This window comes from Pteropus vampyrus, unplaced genomic scaffold (genome assembly GCF_000151845.1).
Source record: "Pteropus vampyrus isolate Shadow unplaced genomic scaffold, Pvam_2.0 Scaffold16, whole genome shotgun sequence".
NCBI lineage: Eukaryota > Metazoa > Chordata > Mammalia > Chiroptera > Pteropodidae > Pteropus > Pteropus vampyrus.
In genome coordinates, this window is record NW_011888797.1 from 5,508,433 (window position 1) to 5,514,144 (window position 5,712).

Sequence of the window (5,712 nt, forward strand, 5' to 3'; positions counted from 1 at the left end):
TGTCAGAATCTTGTCCATGACACGCCCATATCCTCTTGGCAGTGGACGCTCTGCACGCCAGCCGGTCTTCCAGCTCTACAAACTTGCAACTCTTGGAGGGCTTTCTCCAAAGTCACAGTCACTCGGTCCTTGGGTAGGATAACTGAAGTGTGTGCTCTACACCGGCTCCCAGGGTCCCCCAGCAGCAGTACGCTCCAGGTGCCCAAAAGTTATCATACTTAATGACCCGCCCTTTATCCCTTTTCTTCCCATCCCTGTCTCATGGCTTCACTCCCTTATCAGTGTTTCCTGGGATCACTTACCAAATAAATTACTTGCATGCTGCGAAGCTAAAGCAGCATAAGTAAGACAGAGAATGGTAGGTGACAGATGCTGGAGAAGTAGGCAGGGAGCAGAAAGGCAGGGACACACAGAAGTTAGTGGCACAGCCGGAATTACACCCTGCTTCTGAGCTAGTGAGTCGTTTCTTCTCTTTGGGTTGCATTGCACTAAGAAGTCAAGAAGCAAAATCAATAACTTCCAGTTGCCTTCAAAACGATCTTGGTGATTCTTCCTACAAATGACCTCACCTATGTTCTTACTTTTTGGAGCTTCCTCCCTGCACGCAGCACCTCCCACAGAGCATTTCTGATACTGAGACCAAAAATAAACAGAAGAAAAAAAAAAAAAACCATGTAGGAGCTGGGAGGGCCTTACAGGTATGTGCACATCAGTCAGCGTACGGTGAAAGAAACAGAGCATTTGAAGTTAAATAGGCTGCTCAGCCTAATATGCCTCCTCCATCTCCAGCTGCGTGACTAAGGGTGACCTTCTTAACTTCTCTGTGCCTCCTCTGTCAACACAGGTACGCGCATAATGCTACTATGCTGCATCATGACAAAATAAAATGGAGAACACGGAAAAGCGCCTGGGGCATGCCTAACACACAGTAGGTGCTCGGTAATGGCCGGTCTCCTCGCCTTTCTTCCCACACACTCTCCCTTTCACAACAGAATGAAATATCAAGATGTGCTGGCCAAATAATCAACTCCATTTGTCTGGCATGTCTCAGCCCACTCGCTTCGCATGATTATTTCTATGAGGCTGATACCTCATTACAATAACACTGCACTCTAATACCAGTGGGCCCATTAACAGAGGCCCAACTAAAATAAAACCATTATAATCATGGCTCAGATTTAATCACTGGCTAGTGAGCTCCCCAGTGGTTTGACCAAGAGCCAGGCAATAGTCAAATAATCAAACTGCAGATGCCGGGAGAGCAAATCGGCTTAAATTTAAACAGTGGCAAAGACCCAAACTACGGTGGGGAGAACAGAGAGATGAGGAGCGGGGATGCAGCCTAGCACAATGTCAGAACTTCCCTTGCACAGCCCCCCAAGTTAATTGGCCCATAAAATAACCAGGCTTGTTAATGAATAATAGGCTCATTCCTGAGAGACACCTAGGTCAGGCACACGCTCGCCCGGGGCCTGCTGGCTGTTGACTCTGCTCTTAAAGCTGAAAGGGATCCCAAGAGTGGCATGAAGGTAGAGGTAATGATCTCCATCCTACCGATCACTCACAGGGACACAGCTACTTACCAAGCAGATTCTGAGTCATAGAACCAGTAATGATGAGAAAGGAGAGGCAGATCAGTTTGGGGAGTGTGGGGGAGTCGAAGCTTATACAATTAGAGAAAAACAAGACAAAACTGAGCATATAAAATATGCTTGGCCATCCAACACCACCTTGCATGAAAGAGTGGTCACCCCAACACCATCCGACCCAAGAAATGTGAAGGAAAGGAGGTGAAGTGAAAAGAGACAGTAGTCTCAGCCACTGCAGTTAAAATGTCTTATGAAAACATACAGCTATGTAAACATGAAGCTAGGGCCCGTGAGAGGCCCCGAAGCTTCATTAGCTTCATGGTAAACCCACCTCTAATGAACGAAGACGATGAACTTGTGAGTTTTCCATATTTCTCTTCCCGATGTCATTCCATCAAACCAAGAACCTTGATGCAACCTAACTTCAGAGCGAAGCTGCCGCTAAGAGCGTGGCCTAACCAGGTATGGGGAGCAGGGCGTATCTGAGGGTGAATGTCCTCGGGCACATCAGACTGTTTCCCAAACCAAAACATGAAGGGCTTTGATTACTCAGGTTTCGGTTCTCCCTGATCCATAAGAAATCGTACTGAAAAACTGCATGCTTTATGACATAGGCAGACACTGAAACTCAAATTCCTCCAAGAAACCTGGACATTCAAAGAGAATTGTGGTTTAGACTCTCAGTGGGGGCGGGTGGTCAGTGGCTGGAAGCATCCCAGTTAAGAGTGTGGGTTTTTAATTAGGTGGATTTGGGCTCAAGCTCTGGCTCTGCCACTTACTAGCTCTGTGACCTTAGGTAACTTCCTTAACTGCCTTCAACCTTGGTTGCCTCCTATGTAAAAATGAGGTAATGATAATATAGTTCGTAGAGGTGGAAAAAAATTAACTAAGATAATTCACATAAAGCACTTAGCCCGGTTTCTGACACATAATCATAGGAAATTAAGGTTCAGTAGGATTAAGAATAAACCTACTGTCCCTTCCCATTTGAGAATGAATGTTTGTTTCTACTCCCCTGTCCCAAATTCATATGTTGAAGCTCCAGCCTCTAATGTAACTGTATTTGGAGATAGGACTTTAAGGAGGTAAGTAATGTTAAATGAGGTCATAAAAGTGGGTCCCTGATCAAAAGAAATTAGTGTCCTTATAAGAAGAGACTCCAGAGAGCTCCCCACCATGTGAAGATACAGAGAGAAGGCAATTATCTGAAAGCCAGGAAGAGGGCCCTCAGCAGAAACTGATCCCGCCAGACTTCGATCTGGGACTTCCATCCTCCAGAACTGTAAGAAAATAAATGTCTGTTGTCTAAGCCACTCGGTCCGTGGTATTTTGTTAGGGCAGCCTGAGCAGACTAATATACTTCCGTGGATCAATCTTTCCCATAGATAAAATCACTGGCCAGTAGGTCCTGTATGTCTTCTGTTTTCCAGCATAAATAACATCTCCAGTTTCCTTACTGATGCTTCCTAAGAATGAAATGTCCAGCTGGGTGAACCTCTCCAGAATCCAATCAAATAGATTGGATCTAATAGACTGATAAAATATATCAGTGGCCCTCTCAAATGTTTGCATCCAACATTGAACTTCCTCTTCCCACATGTGATTAGACCAGAAGGAAAGCAACATCCAGACACACATTAGGCTGGTCCTTCCAGCCTGGGTTCTCATGATCTCAAGAAAGAAACAGACATGCAGACATGCATAAATAACTTCCAGTGATGGTCTTATTGCAAGGATCCTTTGAAAGGTGGCGAGGATGGAGAGATCAGCACATTCACCATCAACAATACAATAACTTCATCATATTCCTTCTACTCTGAGATGGCTTCAAAGCAATGGAAAATGGTGCCTACCAAGGCTCAGAAAGCAATTTAAGTCAAGGGGCCCATTTCCTCTAATGGAGCCAGCGTTTATTTTTCCCATAGTGCAGGCGTCCTCAACCCCTGGGCTGCTAACTGGTACCGGCCTGTTGGAAAAAGGGCTGCACAGCAAGAGGTGAGTGGCCAGCAAGCCAGTGAAGCTTCAGCTATATTGGCGGCCACTCCCCAGCACTAGCATCACCGCCTCAGCTCCACCTCAGATCATCAGGCATTGGATTTTCATAAGAGCACTGGTCCCTGTTGCCAAAAGGTTGGCGGCCACTGCACAGTGAACATGAATTTTGATTGTCCAGGATCCCTTCCATTTTTGGATGCGCTCCTCCCCCACTCCAAGCACTATCTGGGGATGGTCAATTCCCCACTCCAGCTGTAGGAGTGGGCCAGTGATTCAGGATGGCTAATCAGAACATTTTCTCTCTCCAGACACAGTGATTGGACAAGAAGTGGACACATGTCCTGAGCCAAGCAAATCAGTCTTCACTAAGACTTTTCTGCTAAAGCAATCTGAGATGACTTCCTGTTACAGGGGTTCTTGGAAGGGTATAAAGTTATGGTTTCTAGCGGTCATCTTCCTCCATTACACAAAGTTAACCTGTCTAAAGGGGCTGAGGAATGAGGCCAATGCAGTGAAAGAGAAAAGATCAAAGAGAAATAGAGTACTAATTTTACTTTTTCTTTAAGCTAATTTGAATTAGGTTTCTTCCTTCCCCGCCCCACCCCCACCCCTCGTCATTTATATCAAAAAGAATCCTAATACTCTCCCAACACTGACTGGACATTTTTAGCACCTTTTGCTGGACGGCATTCTCCCCCATTACTCCCTCATACTCAGAAGTGGCCAGTCTCCCTTGCTACCTCATCTTCTGGCCGTGCAGTCTTCAGCTGCCAGGTGACATGGGTAGCATCACGCCGACAGACCTCTGCAAAGCATGCTGCCCACACTGCAGCATTTAAAGCAGGAGAAGCCAAGATGGGGCTGCTCTGCTTAACTCTATGCCAGGCACCTTTAAACCTGCAAATATAGTTAACTGAGAGAAAGGTAATGGAGTCTGCCAGCCTAGCAGACTCAACAAGAGAGAGCAGTTGAAGTTTTCGTGTTGTACCAGACTTCCACAGCCGGGACTGTGTGTCTAGTGTTTGCTCTGGAGAGAGACTCTGTTTGTCTGTCTTGGCTCGTTTGTGTGCTGAGGGGAGGGTGGGATATGGGGAGCCAACATCTCTGTCCACAGGACACAGAAACATGAAGTTGGCTTGATTAGAAGGGTGTCCAAGCCCTGTGACATGAGACAGGAGACACCAGCTCCTGGGGGGAATGCACATACCCACGTGTTTTTTTTGACAGCCCAGTGCAAACGAAACAGAGCTGTTCCTAGGCCCCCATGTCCTGGCCTCTACCTGGTTGGTAACAGCACAGACGGGAAACAAGAAACCAGAGCTTGATGGCACTTCCTTCCCCTTTGTCCCATAAGACACTTTCACGGATGTCAGCTTCATGTGAGTGTCACACCAAGCTTGAAGACAGGAGGGATGAGGGGACAGGGCAGGGGTGAGTCTCTTCTATGTTTTATGTGGGGAGGAGACTAAGGTTAAGTGAGATTAAATCGCTTTCTCAAAGCCACAATGTCCATCCTGTGCCTCACTTTTCCGGTCTCAGCCTTTCTCAGCTGTACTTCATATTGGCTCACTGATCCATCCACTCACAAAACCCATGAAGCTTTCAGCAGTCCCTGTGCTATCCTGTCTGACCAGCCCTGGATTGAGGCAGAAATTTCTTTAGTATACATACAAGCATCCCCCCATGCATAAATTCCGATAGATAGATAGATAGATAGATAGATAGATAGATAGATAGATAGATAGATAGATAGATATACATATACATACAGGCATATATACTCATTCACATGCTTACATACACGTACATATAACACTATACATTGTGATAAGCATATAGGCTTAATCACGAACACGTGTAGAAAGACCCAGACACGAACACACACACACACATATTCACCTATGTGGAGTTTAGTATCCTGGCACCCGCCTTAGGCAAGTTCACAATACTGTGATCTCTAGAACTGTTGCCTGCGTTCCTCCCTTAAGCTGAACCATCCGGCCTGCAAATGCTTCTCCTACACTCGCCGCTTGCCAGTGATTTCATCCAGGATCAAGATCGGAGTTTTTCTTTACTTATATCCTCTCACTGATGCTCCAGGGCTGTAGCTCTGTCACGACGGCCGGAA